The sequence below is a fragment of the Trachypithecus francoisi genome, unplaced genomic scaffold (genome assembly GCF_009764315.1).
Source record: "Trachypithecus francoisi isolate TF-2019V2 unplaced genomic scaffold, Tfra_2.0 Lachesis_group16, whole genome shotgun sequence".
NCBI lineage: Eukaryota > Metazoa > Chordata > Mammalia > Primates > Cercopithecidae > Trachypithecus > Trachypithecus francoisi.
Window position 1 is genome coordinate 70,946,441 of NW_022681461.1, and position 23,486 is coordinate 70,969,926.

A 23,486-nucleotide genomic window follows, 5' to 3' on the forward strand; every position below is an offset into this window, starting at 1 on the left:
TCAAACATTTTCAAACTGAAACTTTTAGGGAAAAATATCCATGTGGCTTTTTTTTTCATCCCCTTCTCCACATTGAGTTATATCTACCAAAGTACTAACCAAAACCCATGGGGTGAGCTCTGATCCATATATACTTCATATGCTCAGAAATTTAACAGAAGAGACAGAAAAGAAATTCTGGACAGAGCTTCACACATAATGGAGAGGCTCTAGCCTCAGCCTGGTCTCCTATAAACAATCCCAAGATGTCCTAAAATGATAATGGGATTACCTGTTTCATGATTTCACTAAATAGGCTATAGGTCTGGCTGATGAAACATGAATCCAAATGAACAATGATTCAAAGTAGCATCTTATTTTTCTTTTTAGGGCTGGTATGGTGCTTCTGTAATCAGCAGGGAACCAGATTCCTTCTGCCTTGTTGTTCTGTCATCTTTAACACAAAGTTTCCATCTTGTGGCCGAGGATGGCTGCTCTGGCTCCCACCATCAAGCACGCATTCTAGTTAGCAGAGAATGAAAATGGGGAGGGCATGACTCTTCCTATAAAGTGCTCAACCTGGAAGTAGTGTGTATCTTTCATTTTCCATTCCATTAGCTATACTGAATTTTATGGCTACATATACCTGCAAGGAGACTGAGTAATATCGTTTTATTTGGGTAACTATATGCCTACCTAAAATTCCTACTTACATTTAATTTTATCTAGTAACATATGAAATTAAGCTTTACAAGTATTAAATTTATTGGTATCCTCACTGAGTCCTTATTTCAGATAGTCATGTGTTACTTAGAACAACAAATCTTTAATGTAGATATGAATCACCTGGAGTCCTTGTTAAAATGCAAAATTATTATTCAGTAGTACTGGGATCGGGCCTGGGATTCTACATTCTAACAAGGTCCTAGGAAATGCCACTGCTGCTGGTGCTCACACCCCCTTGAATAGCAAGAGGTCTTAGAAAATGTGAGGTGCCTCGAGGAAGGTGGGAACTCCACAGAGTAGAGGGGGATATAGCCAATGCCACCACCACCTCATTCACTTTCAGTGTATTAAAGCATGAAAGCATTTATTATATCTAATTAAGGTGATTTATAGAGGTTAATATTTAGTTTTATCTAAACCAAACTTCACAAAGCAAGTAGCTTAAAATATTCCTGTAAAAAACAGTGGATTGGAGTTTTACCAATACTTGAAATACAAGTAACATGAGGACTGTGTCAGAATTGACATTTTTCCATTCGAAGTACCATTCTTTGGTAGCCACATTATAAGATAGAAACTGGGGCCTAATCAAACTGGAGAAGTCAGTCAAAAAATTGAAATTGACAAGACAGTTATTTGTAACAATACTTCCTCCATCTTTAGCAAGGAACAAAAGTCAAAGCATATGTTGGTCCTTATGATATTTGCTAATTAAAGTATTTCATATAAATGATTGATGTAAAATGATCCCATATAATGGGATACATGCAAGAAACTTTTATATTTATTCTAGATGCTTCCAAGGTTTCTTCTTTCACTTTCAGCAATTTTAATATGCTATGCCACCATATAGTTTTCTTTATCTTTATTTTGCTGGAGTTCATAACAGTTTTTGAATCTGTGGATTCATCTCTCCAATTGATTTTTAAAAATTCTCAGCCAAGATCTCTTTAATTGTTGCTTCTGACCCACTCTTTCTTATTCCCCCTTTGAACATTCCAAATGCATGTATATCAGAGCTTTTCACTGTGTCTGCATATCTCTTACGTTCCCTTTTAGTATTTTCCATCCTTTTTGCCCTCCATACTTCAGCCCAGGTATTTTCTACTAAACTCTTATCCAGGTCACTAATCCTCGCTTCTGCTCTGTCCAATCTTCTGTTGGATATTTTGGTTCTAAACTTTCTGTTTTTTAATGCACATTCTAATTCTCAAGTGAAAACCTTTGTTTTGCAATTTATTTTCTTAAAGATATTAATCACAATTATTTCACAGCCTGTATCACAAATCAACAGAGTCATTAGTGCGTCTGTTTCTATCATTTTTTTTCCTTATAGTCTTGTTTCTTGAGATATTTGGCAATTTTTGTTGTTGTTGTTGAGCGTCACTGGCTACAAAGAAAAGTATAGAGTCTGAATGATGTGATCCTCCTCCAGAGAGGGTTTACTCTATTGCAAGCAGCCTAAATGGACTCAATCACATTCACTCATGCAGGGACTGAGCTCACAAAGTTGCTGCTCAAGATTAGGTTCCCCACCAGAAAAAAAAGACTCTAAGAAAGAGGTTAACACAAAGAAGTTTACTAGGAAGTGATCTTAGGATAAGCACCAATGGAAAGTAGGGACTCAGGATTGAGCAGAAAGATAGGTTGGGCTCTCATGGACTCTCAGCAAAGGCCTCAAGCTCTCTAAAACTGGAATGAACCTTGAAAGTTCTCCAGCATTGCAGCAAGGGGGCCATGACTTTAGATTCCCACCTTAACCAGTCATTGGATGCAATCTACTCCTGGGAAGGCAGTGTGATCTGGGGTAGGGCAGTTCTTTCCTGCTGAGGGCAATCTCTGGAGATGGCTGACTGATGAGTTCTGTCATTCAGCAGGATTCTTGGCTTCTGAGTAAATAAGTTCTTCCATTCTGAAAGGAGATCTGGGCAGCATATCACAGCATCCACCAGAGTCCACTGCTTTTGCCTCTTGGATCCACATCTTCATATTAGTTTGGGAAGCATTTCTTCAGGATCTAGAAGGTTGTGGGAAAACCGTACCCTACTAGAATACAGTTTGTAGTGGGGCTTTACATGATATTCATGCCCAGTTTTCTGTGCATTCTAGGTCTCCCTCGTCCTCAGCTAGAATAGCGGCTAGTCTTGGTAGATAATCTGATGATATGACCCAGATCCTCATTCCTAAAGTCTGAGGCCATGGTCACCAGGCCCTGCTTAGATAGTGACTGCTACAGTTGTCCCTTTACTGTCAAGATAAGGCAAAGGAACACCAAGAGGATGCCAAAGTGGATTATCTGGATAACAAACATTCCTTCTTACCTCCATTGAATAACAGCAGCCATACCTCTACCTTATGATCAGGATTAGTTACCCTTATCATGATGGTGACTCCTCATCTTGCCTGATGGTGCCTTGGTACAAGGAGCTCAACATGCCCTGGAAACTGTTGTAATATATGATTCAATGGGTCTTTCCCTGTGTTCGTTTGAAAGCATTCCCCTCTGGAAACCAAGACCTCTAAACAGTCACGATTCAGATTCACCAGAATGGGAAGCAAAATACTCCAAGTGAAGATATTCCCAATTCCACTCCCTTAATTACCAATCCATGTATTCTACCTATTGAAGACACCGTGACACATAAAAGTAATTGATTTAGGGCACACACTGCATCTTGGAAGATGATAGTGCCTAAGCTATTTCTTCAACAAGCCATTCTGTGACTCTATTATGTTGGCAGTTTCTGTATGGGGTAAAATGTGATATGACAAGTAAATTTACTATGCCTTCTCTGCTATAAAGTGGGTCCCTTAGTCTGATACAATGTTATATGGGATCCTGTGGCAATGGACCAAACAGGCTGTAAGTACCCAGATAGTGATACCAGCTGAGGTCCTACAGGCAAGAAAAACAAGGCTGCAACTGAAATATGTGCCATTCCTGTCTAAATGAATCACTGGTCCTTTCAAGGTGAAAGAAATCCAATGTAGTCAGCCAGGCGCAGTGGCTCATGCCTGTAATCCCAGCACTTTGGGAGGCTGAGGCAGGAGGATCACAAGGCTACGAGATCGAGACCACCCTGGCTACAGTGAAATCCTAACTCTACTAAAAATACAAAAAATTAGCCAGGCATGGTGGCGAGTGCCTGCAGTCCCAGCTACTTAGGAAACTGAGCCAGGAGAATGGCGTGAACCCAGGAAGTGGAGCTTGCAGTGAGCCAAGATTGCACCACTGCACTCCAGCCTGGGCGACAGGGCAAGACTCCATCTCTGAAAAAGAAAAGAAAAGAAAAGAAAAAAAAGAAATCCAACATAGTCAATGTGCCATCAGTTGGAGAATTAGTGTCATCGAGGGATGGTGCCATGTCTCAGTATTGTTCTCTTTTGCTAGCAGGTTGAACATTGAGCAATGGCTGTAGCTTGATTTATCTTGGTAAGCAGAAGCTCATGCAGCTGGACTTGTGTATAACTTCCTTCCCTGCCACCATGGTTATTTCTATCATAAACCCATTGTGCCAGCATTGAAATGGCTAGTGACAGGCTATTGACACCAACCTCCTGAGTCAATTCTTCTACTTGGTTTTACAGGTAATACAAAAATCTTATTTCCTGCCATCCCCATAGTTTCAGCCTCATGATTCCACTCCATGTTTATCTTCCAACGTTTCTCCTTCCTGGCCCCTAGCCAACTATCCAAGCCATTCCTACTGCCCATGAGTCTATAAGTATTTGAAACTGGAGTCACTTCTCTTTCCATTAAAAAGTAGATGACAGGTTTTCAAAACTCTTCCCAGTGAGAGGCCTTTCCCTCACTGCTGTTTTCTAAGGCCATTCCTGGGTGAGGGTATAATGCAGTTGTTGTTTATCTTAGCTTGCTTCTGTGTACCAAGCCAACCTATCAGTAAAGTAAGACGAGATTTCTGCTTCTTTCCTGAGCTTATCATAAGAGACTTCCTCATCACCATCCACCTGCCCTTCTGCATCCATAGGTGTAAACTAAGGGAGAGATGCTAATGCAATGAAGGTAGATGTATGGGGATCTGAGTCACATGTTTGTGTAGCTTATGTGTAGGTAGGCTCAGGCCTTAGTACTTATTATCCCAGACTGACTATTTCTGCCTTACAATTGATTGCTACTAGGTCCACACAATCTTATAACTTGATGAGTCTGACAGAAATCAGGACCTCATTTCATGATGACAGTGCTGGCCACAAGGTCACTTGACCTACGGTAAAGTATACTATCTCTACATGGGCTTCCAAGTAGAAAAACAGGAACTGTCTTTCTAGGAGTGTAATTCTCCATTGCAAATGGCATAGTTGTGATGCACTATGATTTTCCTATGAAGTTTGCCGAATAACTCCACTCAGAGTATTTTCCTGCCATGTCTCCAACACTATAAAGCCTGCTGGAGTTTATGGTCCAAGCATCAGGGTCACTTGCACCAAAATCTAGACCTGCTATAGAGCACTTTCTAGCTGCAAGCTCCCCTCAAACCCAGAAACCTTTTGTATCCGTCAGCAGTAATATTCCCAGTGTGGAATATATTGCCTCCAAAGCCCAAAGAGGGCAGATATGTTTTCTTCTTTGTGGTGGTAAGTATGAGATGCAATCATTCTAACTATATTTTGGAGGGAATGTCTGAGCACACTCAAGAAATTAGACCTGTAAGAATTTTTTTGATGTAGTGGGACTGTGAATCCTCATGGGATTTATGTCCTACTCCCTAGAGTGCATGTCTTATCGCCCCTCTAGTGCAAAACAGTTCTTGCTTATATTGCCCAATTATCATGACATCATAAATACACCAGTGCAATATTTTTTTCTAATGTCCAGATGGTTCAGATTTCCTCAGACTTACATTATGACAGAGGTCAAAAGAGTTAACACAGCCCTGGGGCAAGACTAAACATATACTGTTTTATGTTCCAAGTGAATACAAACTGCATTTCATTCTTCTTCTAACAGGAATGGAAAAGAACACGTTTGCCACACCAGTGGCTACATGCCATATATCGGACCTTGTTAATTTATTCTATTAAACATGCAACATCTGGTATAACAGCTGAAATAAAGTTTCCTACTATGCTGAGTTTGTAGTACTGTGTGTCATTCTCCAGAAACCACCTGGATTTTGTAGGGAACCACCTGATGAATTAATGTAGATACGATGGAGACCACCAAACCTGTGTCCTTTAGGTCTCTAAGGGTGACATTGATCTCTGTCACTCCCCACAACATGCAATATTGTTTCGATTATTCAATTGAAACTAGAAAGCATTTTGAATGAAATGATAATGAAACACAACATATCAAAATTTAAGAGAAGCAGCAATCACAGTGCTTAAAGGTAGAAGCTTAGATTAATTTTTAATTTTTTTCTTTTCTAATGTTAACATTTATAGATAAAATTCTAAGTTACAATTCAAAATCTTTTCTAGTTTCCTTTGTATCATCTTTTGGGACCCATGGATTGTTTAGAAGTGTGCTGTTTAATTTCCAATTATTTGGGTATTATCATTTTGTTATTGATTTCTCATTTAAATCTACCATTGACACATAATATGCTCTTACACTGCCTGATTTTAGTTCTTTTAAATTTATTGAGAATTACTTCATGGTCCAACGTACAGTCTACCTTAGAAAATGTTTCATGAGCTCTTCAAAGAATGTGAATTCCACGGTTGTTGGGTGGAGAGTTCTACTATTAATGTCAATTAGATTAATTTGGTTGATACTGTTCAATTCTATATTTGGTGATTTTCTGTCTTTTTTTGTCAATTACTTGAAAAGGAATGTTGGAGACTACAAAAAGTATTGTGAATTTGTCTAATTCTTCTTCGAGTTGTGTTCATTTTTGTTTCATGTATTTTAAAGCTCTGTTAATTGGGTACAAATTAGGATGGTTACGTTTTCTTGATGTTCACATCATTATAAAATATCCCTCTTTAGTCCGATACTATTCTGTCTTTTGAATTCTACATTATCTGATATTAATATATCCAGTCCACCTTTCTTATGATTGGTATGTGCATATTGTATCTTTTTCAATACTTTTCATTTTAACTTATCTGTGTATTTATAAATAGTTTCCTTATAGGCAGCATATAGTTGGTCTTGCGTTTTATCCAGTCTGAAATCTCTGCTAAAAGGCAGAGATGGGAGTGTTTAGACTATTTATATTCAATATAATTATTGACATAATTGGGTTTAAACTTATCTTTTTGTTATATGTTTGGAATTTGTCCCATATGCTCTTTCTTCCCCTTTTTCTTCTTTCCTACCTCTTTTTGGGTTAATTGTGTATTTTCTATCTTTCTATTTTAAATCCACTATTGACTTATAAACTACAATTTTTTGTTTATTTCTTTGTTTACTGGGGTTCATAACATGCATCTTAATTTTATCCAGTCTACTTTTAATTAACATTATATCACTTCACATATAAATTTAAAACCTTGCAACAGTATTCACTCCCTAATAAACCTTGAGCTATTTTATTATAAAATTTATTCTTTCATAGGCTAAAATTCTCAATATATTAGCATGATTTTTTGCTTTAAACAATTATTTTTAAGAAGTATATAAATTTAACAAATAAAAATTATTTTATATTTACCATGTCTGAAGCTTTTTATTTTTGTGTGTAGATCCAAGTTTTCATCACTTTTTTTTCTTCCATTTAAGGACTTACATTTTTTAAAAAACATTTCTTGTTATGCAGGTCTCCTAGCCACAAATTTTCTGGGTTCCCCCCCCAGAAAAAAAATTTATTTTGCCTTTAATTTTGAATAATGTTTTGGTCAGATATACAATTTCAGGTTTATCATTTCTTTCTTTTAGCACTTTAAAGATGTTTCTCTATTCTTCTGAAATACATAGTTTCTGAGGGGAAATTAAATTTGTATATTTGTTTCTTTATATATAGTTTTTCTATTTTTAAGATTTTTCTCTTCATCACTTGTTTTCAGGAATTTAATTAATATGGGTTTTTTGTATCGCTTTCTTTGTGTTATTTCAGCTTGAGGTTTATTGAGTATCTTGGATCTGTGAATTTACATTTTTTATGAAATTCATAAAATTCCTAGCCATTGTCCTTCAAATATTAATGTTTATATAAGTAGTTAACATTTGATAAATGTATATTTTAAATCAGCAGCAAAAATATGCATATACATGCTATAAATTAAATGGTTTGGAATAATGAGCTATCCCTTTTTTCAAAAAAAAATTAGATTTCATCCTCACTCCATTCACAAAAATAAATTGGTTTTATATTAACAACCTCACGTAAAAAAATGGAAATATAAAAGTTTTCAGTGAAAATAAAAGGATTAGTTTAGACACTTAGTATAAAATATTCAAGTTATTGATCAAGCAAACCCTGTATTTATACAAAAATTAACTAATGGCCAACTAGGTAGGCACTCCCTGATCATTACCCAAATCAAATCTACCATATGTGATTGTGAAGTTTACGGTAGGCATGCTCAAAATACTTTTTTTTTTTTTTTTTTTTTGAGACGGAGTCTGGCTCTGTCGCCCAGGCTAGAGTGCAGTGACCGGATTTCAGCTCACTGCAAGCTCCGCCTCCCGGGTTTACGCCATTCTCCTGCCTCAGCCTCCCGAGTAGCTGGGACTACAGGCGCCCACCACCTCGCCCGGCTAGTTTTTTGTATTTTTTTAGTAGAGACGGGGTTTCAACGTGTTAGCCAGGATGGTCTCTATCTCCTGACCTCGTGATCCGCCCATCTCGGTCTCCCAAAGTGCTGGGATTACAGGCTTGAGCCACCGTGCCCGGCCCCCATAATATTTTTATTAGCTGTTCTTGAAAGAAAAATTATGAAAGTTGTGTACTCTTTTTCTTTTTGTCTTTTTTGTTTTTGAGACTGTGTCACTCTGTCACCCTGGCTGGCATGCAGCAGTGCAATAATAGCTCACTGCAGCCTCAACCTTTTGGTCTTAAGTGATCCTCCTGCTTCAGCCTCCCAAGCAGCTGGGTCTACAGGCATATGCAACCATGCCAGCTAATTTTTAAATCTTTTGTAGAGACAGGATTTCACTATGTTGCCCAAGTTGGCCTCAAACTCCTGGCCTTAAACGATCATCCCCCCTCTGCCTCCCAATGCTGGAATTACAGGAGTGAGCCACTGTGCCCAGCCCTCTTTTGAAAATGTTCCCATGTATTAAGTTCAGCTACAACAATTTGTAAACCAAAGATAAAGGTGTTTTAAACAAAAGAGAAACATATCTGTCTCTCATGCTTATGTTTACATACACAGTTAAAAGCCTGCATAGAGGCTTGACTATTGTCAGATAGCCTGGACACCATGCCTCTCATTGCACTGCTATTCTCAACATGTAACTCCATTTTATGATCCAAGTTCCAAATATCTTACCAATTTATCCATTTTATCTTAGCCAGAAGGGGAAATTGGAAGGAGAAAATTATGTCCTCTCACTCTAAGATTATTTCCTGGGGGGAAAAAAAAAAAGTCAATATTAATTCTATTTACATCCCATTGGTCAGAATTTAATAGCATGAGCACATCTAGCTGCAAGGAAGTCTGGGAAATGAAGTCTGTTCTGCACTACTATATCCAGGTGATTCTAGGTGGCGCATTATTGAGGAAGAAGTGAAGAACAAATACTGTGGGACAAGCAGCCGTTCTGCGTTATTTGTTCTTTCTTTCAACAAAACTCTTTGGGTCCCTACCTACAAGACACTAGTGATGGCCCCTAAGATGTAAGATGAACAAGCATACAGCCCACTCCCACCTGAATCTTACAGTCTAGTGAATGCATAAAAGTTGAGTAATTAAGAACACATCTTCTGTGCCATTTCTGCAGCCAATTTTCAACCAGTTCTTTGTGGACATTCTGTTTAATCCCTGTAAATGAGTAACGGTATAATTAAGCCTCTACCTAGAACTTCACATTACATTAGACACTCAGTATTATCCTTGAGTCTTAAAAGAAAACTTCAGAGATCATTTAATTGTTTGTGGTTAAGAAAACTGAGGTCAGGGACAAAGGGACTTACCCAAGGTCCCTCCTTTAATCTCTTTATTGTCCATGATGCAGATCTCTGTCTGCAATCACCACAGATTGTCAGGACCTTAAATTTCAAGAAATAAAAGCTGAGCTTTCCTCAGGATTTCCCAACTGTGTATGAGTAATAGGGAAAAACCCCTGGGAACAGCCATCAACCCATCTGCTGTTTCAACAATGCAGCTTTCTAAACATTCTATTATAACTTCTCATTATGCAATAGGAACAGAGCCCACCCAGACTGCTGAAATACCTCTTGAGCCAACCTCTGTGTCTAGAAAGAAATCAGTTAGTTGAGCATGCTAGATTTAATTTCCTACTCCAACACTTATTAGCTGTGTGTCCTTGAACACATTGCTTAACTCAGTCGAGTTTCAAATTTCTTATCTCTAGCCTGGGGATTGTGGATGAAAATAGTCAAACTCTGTAAAACTTGAAGAGGTTTATTCTGAGCCAAATATGAGTGACCATGGCCTATGACACAGCCCTCAGGAGGTCCTGAGAATATGTGCCTAAGGTGGGTGGGATGCAGCTTGGTTTTATACCAAGCATGGTATAAAACCTCAGGGAAGCATGAGACATCAATCAAATGCATTTAAGAAATACGTTGGTTTGGTTCAGAAAGGCAGAACAAATCAAAGGGCAGGGGATGGGGGGCTTCCAGGCTACAGGTAAATTTAAACATTTTCTGATTGACAATTGGATGAACTTGTCTAAAGACCTGGGATCAACAGAAAGGAAATGTTCAGGTTAAGATAAAAGATTGTGGAGACCAAGGTTCTTTTGAAGTCATATAGTAGCTGCCCTTAGAGACAATAGATGACAAATGTTTTTTATTCAGACCTTTAAAAGGTGCTAGACTCTTACTTAATTGCTTCAGGATTGGGAAGGCCTGGAAGAAAAATATCTAGGTATGCTAACAGAGATTCTTTACAGATGCACATTTTCCCCTACAAAGGACAGCTTTGCAGGACCATTTCAAAAAATGGCAAACAAAGTAAAATATGTTTACTTCCTTCTTTGTCACATAATGTTATGCCAGAGTCATATTGGAAAGTAAGTCACGATATATAGGATTAAATGAAAACCATCTGATGAGAATTTATGGTTTGTAGGGCATGACTCCACAGACTCCCTAGATAGGAATTTGGGCAAGATAAAAAAAACCAGAGCCTAGTCCTTAGGATGATTACCCCTATGCTATAGTACCAAAAGGATCAAGTAAAATATCATAAATAATAAGTTTAGTACAATAGCTTACCTGTAAATGTTATTTTCATTCACTTATATTCATGCATCATTGCTTCCAGGGAAACTACCTTCTCAAAAACTATTTTGATTTATTCAACTACTTGTAATCCTTTAATGGCTCCCAATCACTTACAGGAGAAACTCCAAACCCACTGACATAATTTTCAATTTCTTCTCTCTTTTTTTACAACAACAACAAAAAAAAGTGGCCCAGGCGCAGTGGCTCACGCCTGTAATCCCAGCACTTTGGGAAGCTGAGGCAGGTGGATCATGAGGTCAAGAGATTGAAACTATCCTGGCCAACATGGTGAAACCTCATCTCTACTAAAACCACAAAACTTAGCTGGGCATGGTGGTGCACACCTGTAATCCCAGTTGCTTGGGAGACTGAGGCAGGAGAATCGCTTGAACCCAGGAGACGGAGGTTGCAGTGAGCCGAGATCGTGCCACTGCACTCCAGCCTGGTGACACAGGGAGACTCCATCTCAAAAAAAAAAAAAAAAAAGAGATTTGGCAAATCAAAGATGGAACTAAAACATGTCGATTGACACCTGTTCTACTAATCCCTGAAAAATAACTATAGCAAAATGTAGAAATTTCTACAAGAGAGATTAATACAGAACACTGGGGTAAAAAGGGGAGTGTTGTTTGTCATAAGGTTGTTTACATTTTCTTAGCCATTCAGTTTCAGAGACTGAAATACATCCTGAAAGATTTACTGTAGTTATTTCTAGATGCAGAGTTGTAAGTGATTTTTAATAATTTTGTTGTCATTTTGAGTATTTTCCAATTTTTCTCTTCCTTTCTTTCTTTCTTTCTTTTTTTTAATTTTTGTAGAGACAGGGTCTTGCTATGTTGCCCAGACTGGTCTCAAACTCCTGGCTTCAAGCAGTCCTCCCACCTTGGCCTCCCAAAGTGCTGTGGTTACAGGCATGAGCCATCATATTCAGCCCCAATTTTTCAACAGTAAAACATTTATTATTCATCTAATAAAATAAAATATAATAATAGTAATAACATGTGCTCATAACTGAAGATTATCCCCAGCAGAAGAAATAATTAAGGGTGGGGTTTGTGAATGAAGTCAGACACTAGGAGATTTAATGATAAGATGACTCCAGTCGTCCATGGGGCCATAAATGAGCATATATGACACACAGACTCACCACCAGGTTATGCTGTCTCAAGTCTCAAGGTTATTTTTCTTTTTCTGAGACTCGGTGGCTACCTCTTGAGGCAGGACCTGCAATTGAAAGGCAGTCTTCAGCTCTGATATAAGCAGTCATGCTCCAGCCAAATATGTCTCATTTAAACTGCAGTAGACCAATAATTGTTTGTTTTGTTTTGTTTTTGTTTGTTTACTTGTTTTCTTAAGAGCTTTATGGAAACGTAACTCACATCCCATGCAATTCACCCATTTATTCTTACATTTCATATAAATGGATTCATACAATATGTGGTCCTTTGTGACTGGCTTCTTTCACTTAGCATAGTATAATGTTTTTAACATTTGCTAAACATTAACATTAACATAATGTTTGGCCATTATAGAAAATGCTGCTAGGGACATTTATGTACAATTGTTTTTGTTGGATATATGTTTTCATTTCATTAAGAATGCACCTAGTTATGTATCTCCCCTCTTTTTCCTTTCCAATGGGAAGAGTTATTTTGGTTTTGTGATCTCTGTATATTAGGTGTGTGAGGAGGGGAGCACAGAAAACCCTTCCTTTTAGTTTACAAATTACCAGAGTGAGAGAAGGCACATCCAGATCTAGTAAAGAGGCCACCTAGCATCCTCTAGTCTACCTTGGACTTTTAGCTGATTCCACAGATTGTATGAACTATTGTGTTTTCTCTCTGTCTTGGGGTGGCATGATTGTCTTTTGCATGTAAGAAGGTCAGTGAACTAAATATTTGCTGACCAGAATAGCAGACTTTGGTTACCATTAATGTTTTCCACTAACGATTTCCAATTCTCCTACCAGAAACATTGCACTTCCTCATCTTCTTGAAACTGAGTGTGACTATGTGACTTACTTTGACTAGAAATGTGAGTGAAAGTGACCCTTTTCACTTCTGAGACAGTATACTATTTGTACTTCTTTTTTCTTCTGCTGCTACATACCTAAGACTTCCATGAGGAAAACTTTAAAATAATAATAGATACAGAAGAACTGAAAAATGGAAATATTCTAAAGCCTTATATAGAGGAACAAAGGTCCATGAATATTTAAGTCAACTTAAAAAAAGAGGAGTAAAGAAAAGGGATTCCCCTACTAGATATGCCATGCTATCAAGCCATAGTAATTAAAAGAAAATAGAATTGGCGTCAGAACAGATAGACAAATCAAACAGAATAGAGTTTAGAAATAGACTCTAATTTAGAGTCTATAGATTAAGTCTTTAAATGTACACGAAGTCTATTTAGAGTCTATATCTAAATACAGACTAGACTCTAAATAGACTTCGTGTACATTTGAAGACTTAATCTATAACAAAGGTGACACCATAAATCAAAGGGAAAGACTAGTTTCCAGCAGATGATGTTGGGAAATAGCTCACTGTGCTGACCCTGGGCCTGTTTGACCCCAAATACGGTTCTTGCCCTCCTCTGCTTTATATCACAGGCTGTGGGCTACATTCCCAGTCTCTCCTGTCACCTGCCCTTCATCCAGTGAGGCCAACGGAGAGGCAATGGAACAGATTGCAAAGAAAGAGGAAGAAATAATCCAGGCTATTCTCTCCTACTCTTCATGCATTTGATGACATTTACGGCAGCAGCGGCATCTCTTGTTCACTCCCATTCCCTCCAAAAACTCCTGCACGGATTCCAATTCCACCAAGTAGTCCCGAGTTCCAATAACATTGCCACCTCCTGTTCTTTATTATTAAGCCTAAGAGTGATAGCGGCTTCTTGCTGCTGCTAAGGTCTGGGTTGCCTCAGCATCCCCTGGTTAACTCACCAGATCTACCATCATTCATGTAACGAAGTACCTGCATTAAATTTCTTTTGTTTTAAACACTAAAAATGGCATGCATTTTTCTGGATAGATCTGACTGATATACTTACTATGTGGAAACAAATACATGTGAATCCCCACCTAACATCACATGCAAAAGGTGGACTCTAAAAGAATTCAAAATCTAAATATGAAAGCTAAAACTATAGTTGGTAGGAGAAAATATGGAAAAATGTCTTTGTAACCTAGGGATGGAAAAGCTAAAATTCCAAAAGCACAAACCATAAAAAAATTGACAAATTTGATTATATTGTAACAAGGATTTTTGCTTAATGAAGAAGATAATTAAAGTTGAAGACAAAGTTAACAAATAGATGAGTGACTGAAAAAATACATCTTTAAGGTCTAAAGTCAACAAGAGCTTAATATCTAAAATATATGAGAAACTCTTGCAAATCAGAAAGAAACAGAGAGCTGCCCCAATATTAATAGAAATATGGTATAACAGGATATAAACAGTCAATTTACAGATGAGAAAGCCTCAAAAGCTAACAAGTTTATGAAGAGGTGTTCAAAATCATTAGCAATTAGAGAAGTGCAAATGATATTTTGGACCCAGAGAAAATGACATTTGCACTAGCCAAAAATCTAAAACTGTGTGAAAAAACTAGATTAGCTGCAATGTGGAATATCATGGCCACCATTTCCATGGTGGACTACCAGGAAGGCAGCCCTCCTAGAGGACAAGCTGTCAATATTTAGTCTTATTCCATATGCACATAGCAGCAATCTTTCTCCAGGGTATATAACACAAGCAATTCTCACGTAGGTTTATCAGAGGACATTCCGGGGGATGTCAATTGTTGTATTTCTTTTTTTGGAGCGAGTGGTGGGGGAGTCAGGGGAGAGATGGAAAATAACTTTGATAACCATGCCTGGAAGAATGAGTAGGTAAAAATCAGTAAAGCTGCATCATAAAATACCAGGCATGAGTTCAAAGAAATGGCTTAGATTACTTTCATAGCAACATACATGGATCTTTAAAAAAAATTTCCCGGCCGGGCGCGGTGGCTGAAGCCTGTAATCCCAGCACTTTGGGAGGCCGAGATGGGCGGATCACGAGGTCAGGAGATCGAGACCATCCTGGCTAACACGGTGAAACCCCATCTCTATTAAAAATACAAAAACGAGCCGGGCGAGGTGGCGGGCGCCTGTAGTCCCAGCTACTCGGGAGGCTGAGGCAGGAGAATGGCGTAAACCCGGGAGGCGGAGCTTGCAGTGAGCAGAGATCCGGCCACTGCACTCCAGTCCGGGCGACAGAGCGAGACTCCGCCAAAAAAAAAAAAAAAAAAAAAAAAAAAAATTTCCCTTGGCCGGGGATGGTGGCTCATGCCTGTAATCCCAGCACTTTGAGAGGTCAAGGCAAGCGGATCACCTGAGGTCAGGAGTTCGAGACCAGCCTGGCCAAAATAATGAAACCCATCTCTTTGTATTTAACCAAAAATAAAAAAAAAATTAGCTGAAAAATTAGCTGGGCCTGGTGGCGGGCACCTGTAATCCCAGCTACTGGGAAGGCTGAGGTGGGAGAATCACTTGGATCTGGGAGGCGGATGTTGCAGTGAAAGCGTCATTGCACTCCAGCCTGGGCAAAAAAAAAAAAAAAAAAAGCTGTTGATGAAAAAAAATTAAAAATGAGACAGAACACATGCAAAGAAAGAGAGTGACATAAGCAAAGCAGCATCTTTCAGGCCTCCCTCCCTCCCTCCCATACTCCCTACACATCTATACTTTCCATGCCAACAATACTGAACTGTTTGCGGTTCCGCAAACTCAGCATGTTTTTTCTCTACCATCTGCCTCTGTATGTACTGTACCTTCCTCCAACCTTCCCATCTAGTTCAATGAGGGATGGGCACACTGAATCTTTCTTACTGGGGAATCATCTGAGCTCACAGCTTATTTGGAACAGAGTAGCTGCTCAGTAAATATTGCTGACTTTAAACTCGGTTTGGACACACTCTGCAGGCCTCTTTTGCACCACAAACCCCTTCCATTCTCCCTCAATCTTTTTGTGAAAATAGTTACAGATTGCTAGAAGATTGTACCTTCTAAAATCTCAGCATTATGCTACTAATGTGGAAGGCACACACTTGAAGGTCAACATTCTGGGAGCTCAAGAAGGGGAAGAAGACTAAAATGTAAAGTTTCCATATATTGACTTTCATTTAATCACCCAACCACTTTCTATAAAGTACCCCTTCTTCCAACTCTGCCTGGTGTCCACCAGTCCAGAGCTCTTTTGATTCACTGCCTTCTGAGGGTAAACCTCCAGCTACATGCCAGGGCAAAGGAGAAGACATCACCTGATGTAGTGGGTAGGGTGGACCTAGACGTTCTCTTGTTTTTTATACAGATTCTCAATCACTCCTCTTTTTAGGCCCTATTTTACTTCATTCAGAAGTTCTAGAATCCAGAACCTTTCTGGGGTTCTGGCGTGCAAATCCCCTTGCTCTCCAGCTTCTGCCACTTACAGCTCAGAATTCCCAGGTCTATGGAAGCCAATTGGAACAGTTGCCTATCTGCTTTCTTATTTTCAATATTCTTATCATCCCTTCTACCTTTCTTTTTGTCCTTGAGGGTTTATGCTTCCCATTATGCCAAAACTTTAGTTGCTAGCATTGTGTTGTTATTTAAGAGGGAGCAAGGATAAATGAATTTGTTCAATATATCATCTTTAAAAAAAAAAAAACCTGTCTATTTTCAGACATTTTAAAATTGTTAAAAATGTCTTCCTTTGAGGGAGGCAAAATTGGCAGGTTGAAAAGATCTACCTCCTATTCTTGTTTTGACACACAGACTTCTGATATTGTAGAACACCTTGCTGTCCCTCTCACACTTTGACTCCTTTCTTCTCCAGGCTGTAGACAAGCTCCCCTCCAGTACTTATTAAAATTATTGTATTTGTGACCAGTGAAAAGTACACCTGGAAAACATGTGAAAAGTGGGGTTGGGATGAGGATGGGAGGAGGTGGGTGCATTGGAAGAATACAGAGAGCTCAGTTACCTTCTCCTAGGTCAGTGTTTCTCAATTCGCACTCCCTAGATAAGCAGCATCAGCATTACCTGGGAACTTATTGAAATGAAACTTCTCAAGCTCCACCCTAGACCTGCTGGGTCAGACACACTGGTGATGCGATCCAGAACTCTGTTTTAACAAGGAGATTCTGATGCCACTCCTGTTTGAGAACAACTGCCTTAGAATCAACTGTCGCCATGGGCACAAGGAGATAATGAGGAAATCTGGCCACTGTGTTACAGGGGCCATTACCTGAGAAGAAACAACTATAAACTGGAGAGCCAATGAGTTGATATGAATTACACTTCTATCCCGTAGTAATTAATGGTATTCCTATGGAAGAAACAGCTAACTTTAGGGTGGTCTTTGTTAAAAAATGATTACTCTCCATTTATATTTTAGTCTTAGGGTTTTACTTGCTTTCTCTACATCCTGTATATGAGTGTCTGTGCTAAGAGAACAAAACCAGATCTAGAATATCCTCACAATTTGGTACCCTTGGTGCTACTCATACTTACAGGCTTGACAACAGCTTTGTGCTGCAGGTGTTGCTGATGGTCTTCCAAAGAGCTTTGGAAGTTAATGCTTTAGAGTTGACCTCAGGAGTTAATGCTTTAGGGTTTTTTAACCAAGAGGTAATCTGCAACAAAGACAGTCAAACTCCCACCCTTGGTTTGATTTCATTCCAACCTTAGGAAATACAGAGGGGAATGCACCCCAAAGAAAAGTTTCGACATTGTTACTTAAGCTACTGTGATTCAGAAAAGTTTTTGAAAAGTTTCAACAGAAGGGTTAAAAAATCAAGAATAGTACATAACCCATTTTTTTCCACAGAGACACATTCTCTTAACCTCATCCAACTTTCCCAGAGTGCTCTAAGACTCTAATAAACTAAAGATGCAATATCTTGAAATGAAAATCATGGCTTCAATTTTAGGGTCTACCATGTGCCCAGCAATGTACAAAGCTTTTATGTGTATTATTGCAATTCACCTAAAGTTTATGTTTCTGTGTTTTATTCTCCTTTTAAATATGAAGTGAGGACTCAGGTTAAACAGCTTGACCAAGGCCACACAACTAGCAAATCAGAATTAAACCTATATCTATCTGCCTGTAACTTCCATGATCTTAACCACCCACCACACTGTCTTAGCATAGAATTGTCTCCTCTATGAAGCCCTTCCGCCACCCCAAATCCAAGTCAGTTACTTATTATTCTCTTCTGATATTTGTTTACTTGTCTTTCTCTCCTACAAGACTTTGAGCTCTGGGAAAGCAAGGTTGGCTTGATTTCTTGCCTTGCTAGCACCTAGGAAAGGGACAAACACAAAGGATATATTGAGTGGTTGTTTATTAAATCAAACAATAAATGAAAGGGTGGGCAGATAAATGAAAGGGTGGGCAGATAAATGAATGGATGAATAGATGGGTTTCAAGGAGAAGTTACAGCAGCAAATATATAACTCTGGTACCCACAGATCAAGTGTTAATTAGGGGAAAATCAAAAATATTCATCTGCAAACAATGGCACCTACATCCACTGTATCTTACCTTTGCCATGTCTTTCATATCTCTGCCAATTTTGTGTGTTTGCTACCTCCCCTTTTTTCCTTCCCTTCCTTTTCCCTCTCTCCCTTCCCTTTAAATACCTATAATACAGAACTGAAATCATACGTATAATATTTTCGTTTGTTGTAATTTATGATTCAGATATAAATAATGTTTCCTCATTCTTAATTTCAAAATCCAGTTCATGGAACATTTTTGTAATGTCTAAAAATAAGATCCAAAACACAAACACCCACAAGTGTCCCTCTTAATTTAACAACATACAGTAAATTGATTTTTTTTTCTTTTCTCTTTGGTGAGTCAGTGACCGCCAATAGGAAAAAAAAAATTATCCAATCTTGTTCAATGATAGGAAGAAAGAAGATTTCAGCACGTACTAAGTGCCAGTTGTGTGTGTGTGTGTGTGTGTCCTCCTTCTTCTTATTTGCATTTATAGGGAGACAATTAAGGCTCAGAGGTTATGTAACTGTCCCACTGTTACCCAGGAAGGAAGAAGAGAAGGTGGGATTCAAACTCAGGACCCATGATTAGTTCTTTCGCATGAAATTAAAGACATCATATGGTAGAAGAAGCAAAGAGAAAATGTGCCTAGTTGAAAACAAAAACCTAGGATTAAGGAACGCTTTTTCAAGGAGAGCACCAAGGCTACTAGAACATGGTTTTGTAATCATGGGTGTAGAGCTTGCATGCTGAAATTTCCTATGATTCAGCTCTGCCGTACTACTCGGCTCTTTATGAAATTAAACCACATTTTAGAAAAGGAAACAATATCAGACTGATAATAATTTCTGTTTAAAATCAGATAATTTAAAACAAAGATGAAAACCAGTGGAATGACATAGATTTTTATCTCACCTGCTAGTCACAGAAATGTTGAGTGTGAAAAACTTTGAATTCCAAATTCCAAAAATAAAACTTTCTTTGATGGCTCTGGAGGTTTCTCATATTGTTTCACAACCTCCATGCCCACGCCCCTACTCTCATGGTGTCTGCTTCCTCTTCCTCCCCCAGCCCATGCCATGAACCCGAAGGCATGCGACAGGGAGGGGATCTAGGGGAGAGAAGAGCCCAGGAGCCCTTCCCTGCAAGGGCACTTCTGAAAATCCCCAAACACCACTTCACCAAAGGCTGCTCTGGGCTGAGCAAGAGTGGAGGAAACCAGGCAGGATGTCAGCCTTGCTTGTGTTCTCAGAATTGCTACTTGGCCACAGTTTTCTCTGGCTTGAACCATAGCAGTAGGCAGAATGGAAAGTATATGAAAAGAAAGTGCAACTGATGGTCTTGGAGAAGTCCTCAGAATGAAAGCAGGAGGCGCCTGTGGGAAACTTCAGCCCTCACTAAAGCCAAATGGGCCTAGCCAAACTGCCTGGCCCAAGGTACCAGGTCCCACCCTCCTGTCCAGATTTTGGAGGATTCTTGGAGCATCAGTATTCTCCCCTCATACCTCATTAGCTTTCGATTGCATTTTGCGCCTTCATTCTTAAGAAGTCACTTGCCTTGTTAAATGTGAGTATTCCCCAAGGCCAATACTAAGTCTCTGTTCTTCTGGCTGCATCTCAACGAAGTTGTAGAGTCAGAACACTATTGTGGTTGAACATGAGGCATGAGTTTAGCCAGATCTGAATTCCAGTGTGGGGGCTGCCAATTATCAGCTTTATGACCTCGAGCAAGTAATCATCTTTCTTCATGTCATTCTCTTCTTGAACTTCTCTGTGAGAACAACTCTCTAACCTGCTTTCATTTCCTACCTCTAATATAGCCAACTGCTTGCTAAACATTTCCACTTAGATGTTGCTTTATTGCCTCAAATATGACAAATGAAAACCATTATCTACTCTTCCCCTTCCCACCAAAATCTTTCGTATTCTTTCTGCTAAGACAACCATCAGGTTTTGTTCTATTTTGTTTTCGAGACTGGGTTCACTCTGCTGTCCAGGCTGGAATGCAGTGGTGTGATCACTGCTTACTGTAGCCTCCACCTCCCCAGGCTCAAGTGACTCTGCCACCTCAGCCCCCCAAGTAGTTGGGACTAGAGGCATGTGCCACCATGTCCTTAACTGGTATTTTTGTAGAGATAGGATTTCACCATGTTGCCCAGGCTGGTCTCTAACTCCTGGGCTCAAACAATCTGCCCACCTTGGCCTCCCTAAGAGCTGGGAATACAGGTGTCAGCCACCATGCCTGGATGAAAGCGTTTTGGGGAACCACCTTTAACCTCCTATATTAAATCAGAACCAAAGTCCTATTGATTTTTCCTCTGTAAACTCTCTGCAATCCCACTCTTCCTTTCTCAAAAACTCCTGTTGTTTCATAGCATCTTATTCCCTACATGTATACCCTTTTCAAACTAACCTTCGTACCACAACCAGAAAAATTCTTTCTGAAATCCCTTTGATCAAAATACCCTACCATCATCACCTCTCCCACCATTGAAAAATTACTAACAAACTCCCAACCAGGAAAAAATTCACTCTCCTTGCCCTGAGTACTCAAGGCTCTTCATAAATCAGGATCAGCGTCTCCCAGCATCATCTCCTTGGACTCCCACCTGAGGCCTCTTCCTCAAACCATTTCACTCAATGTGTAGTCACTCATTTATCAAATATATGTGGAATACTCACTTTGAGCCAGGTGTGATGGATACATTGGGTGAATAAACAGACACAGCCTCTTCCTAGCAGGAAAGCAGACAAGTTTTAGACCACTAAACACATACATAGGCTGGGTGTGGTGACTCATGCCTGTAATCCCAGCATTCTGGGAGGCTCAGGCAGGCCAGATTACTTGAGGTCAGGAGTTCGAGACCAGCCTGGCCAACATGGCAAAGTCCCATTTCTACTAAAAATTCAAAAATTATTCGGGTGTGGTGGTGGGTGCCTGTAGTCTCAGCTACTTGGGAGGCTGAGGCATGAGAACTCCTTGAACCTGGGAAGTGGAGGCTGCAGTGAGCCAAGATTGCACTACTGCACTCCAGCCAGGGTGACAGAGTGAGACTTCATTTCAAAAAAAAAAGAAAAAACACAAACATATAGACAAATTGTGAGGTTAAACACAACAGATAGGTCATAAGCATTTATATATTTTTCTTCTCCCAATAAAATGAACCAAAAAAAATTTTAAGGTATAAATAAACAACAAATTTTAATCAAATTTTGAAAGATGGGGAATAGATACATGAGTAATAATCAACTTTATTGAAAAGTTGAGAAAACTTCAACTTAACGAACCTAGAGAGGGGAAAGTTGAACATAATCATTCTCATGCACCCTACACACACCTGCAAGGTGTGGCTCTTGGAGACCTGATGTCCACAGAAGCAAGGAGCAAGATATAAGGCTGCACATCTGAATGCAGGAAGAGTTAAACCCATAGATTCCTTCCTTTGGCCCCACAGAGCCTGATGGCCACCCCACAGAAGATAGGAGAGCTAGCATCTGGAGAAATCGTTTGAAGAAATTCCAGACTCATGTACATCAGACCCAGACTGGGACCCAAGTGAGACATGAGACTGAAAATGATCATGCCAGGGTACATCATCATGCATTTCAGAACTCCAGGGATAAAGACATGTTCCTAAAACCTCTCAGACAAAAGGTTGGGGGCAAGCAGAGAAGAAGATCAAGATCATACACAAACAGGAATCAGAATGGCAATCAGTCATCTACCAGAAATGCTAGAAGTCAGAAAATAACTGAAGAAAGCCTTCAAAATTCTGACAAAATATTTTATCTGGAATACATTACTTAGCTGAGCTATCAAAAGACATAAGAGGAACATATAGACATTTCTAGACATAGAAAGACTCGGAAAATTTACCTCCCATTTACACCCTCTTTTTTAGGAAGTTACTTGAGAATATCCTCCAGCTAAGCCAAGGAATGAAACAAGAAAGAGGAAGTGCAGAGGCCCAAGAAACAAGGGGTGTAAAACCGGAAAACAGTGGGAGGAAGTTCCAGGATGCCAGCGGGACAGGACACAAAGAGAACCACCAGTACAGACAGAGCAACGCAGGCAAGGTCTCCAGGACAGGGCTTCGGAAAAGTAAAGCATTACAAAAAATAATATCTGGTCTATTTTATCACTTTGATTAGGGGTTGGCAAACTGCAGTCCATGGACCAAATCCTGCCTATCACCTGTTTTTGTAAATAAAGGTTTTTTGGAACATGGCCAGCCACCCCCATTCATTTACATACTGTCTGCAGCTCAGTTGCATATTGCCCATGACTTTAACAGCTGAGTTGAGTAGTTACAACAGAGGCTGTCTGGACCATAAAGTCTAAAAATATTTACTATATGATCTTTTATAGAAAGAGTTTGCCAGCGCCTGATTTAACAGAAAAAACTAGTGATCTGATGGAATGGGTGAAAAAAGATAAGAATAAATATAGAACAAACAACGCCAACTGGAGGTAAACAGGCAATCGTTAACTCAGAAAGTATAAAGTTGGACAAGAAAAAATATGATCCTAGTATACTACTTGGACTCTGCAAAGAATTTTTGTATGATCATAAAAACATAAACACTGATTCGGATGGATCCAAACATTGTGAAATGAATATTAAAGCAAGAGGAGAAATGAAGAGATGTATAGAAGATCTAAATTTTCCTTTTAGAGCAGAAAACCAATAGAAGTCTAATATTAGTAAATCAATATATAACAATATAAGCATATTTCCTAGAGATACTGAGGCATGTATTAGAAGAGATAGCTAAGACAGTTCCAAGTGATTTCTCTGGAGAGCAGGACCAAGTGGGGTAGAGATTCGCAGGCAGAGCACTGCTGTTTTCATTATAAACTTTCAACATATTTTTTTAACTTGATAAAGTGGCAATTCATTTCCAAAAAGAATCTCAAAAATTATAAAATA

The 23,486-nt window shown here is 39.1% G+C and overlaps 1 long non-coding RNA gene across 2 annotated transcripts; it reads right to left on the reverse strand.

The window, feature by feature from the left end:
- Window positions 1–48: 48 nt before the first annotated feature.
- LOC117098773 lies at window positions 49–18,639 on the reverse strand. 2 transcript variants are annotated; one of them, XR_004443588.1, is made up of 5 exons: window positions 16,803–18,639; window positions 12,175–12,251; window positions 9,106–9,182; window positions 2,461–2,722; window positions 49–2,095 (listed from the first exon to the last, which is right to left on the reverse strand). It is a non-coding gene; the product is annotated as an uncharacterized LOC117098773 (long non-coding RNA). The 2 variants fall into 2 exon arrangements; XR_004443587.1 differs by lacking the exon at window positions 49–2,095 and having other exon boundaries at window positions 2,224–2,722.
- Between the last annotated feature and the right edge of the window lie 4,847 nt (window positions 18,640–23,486).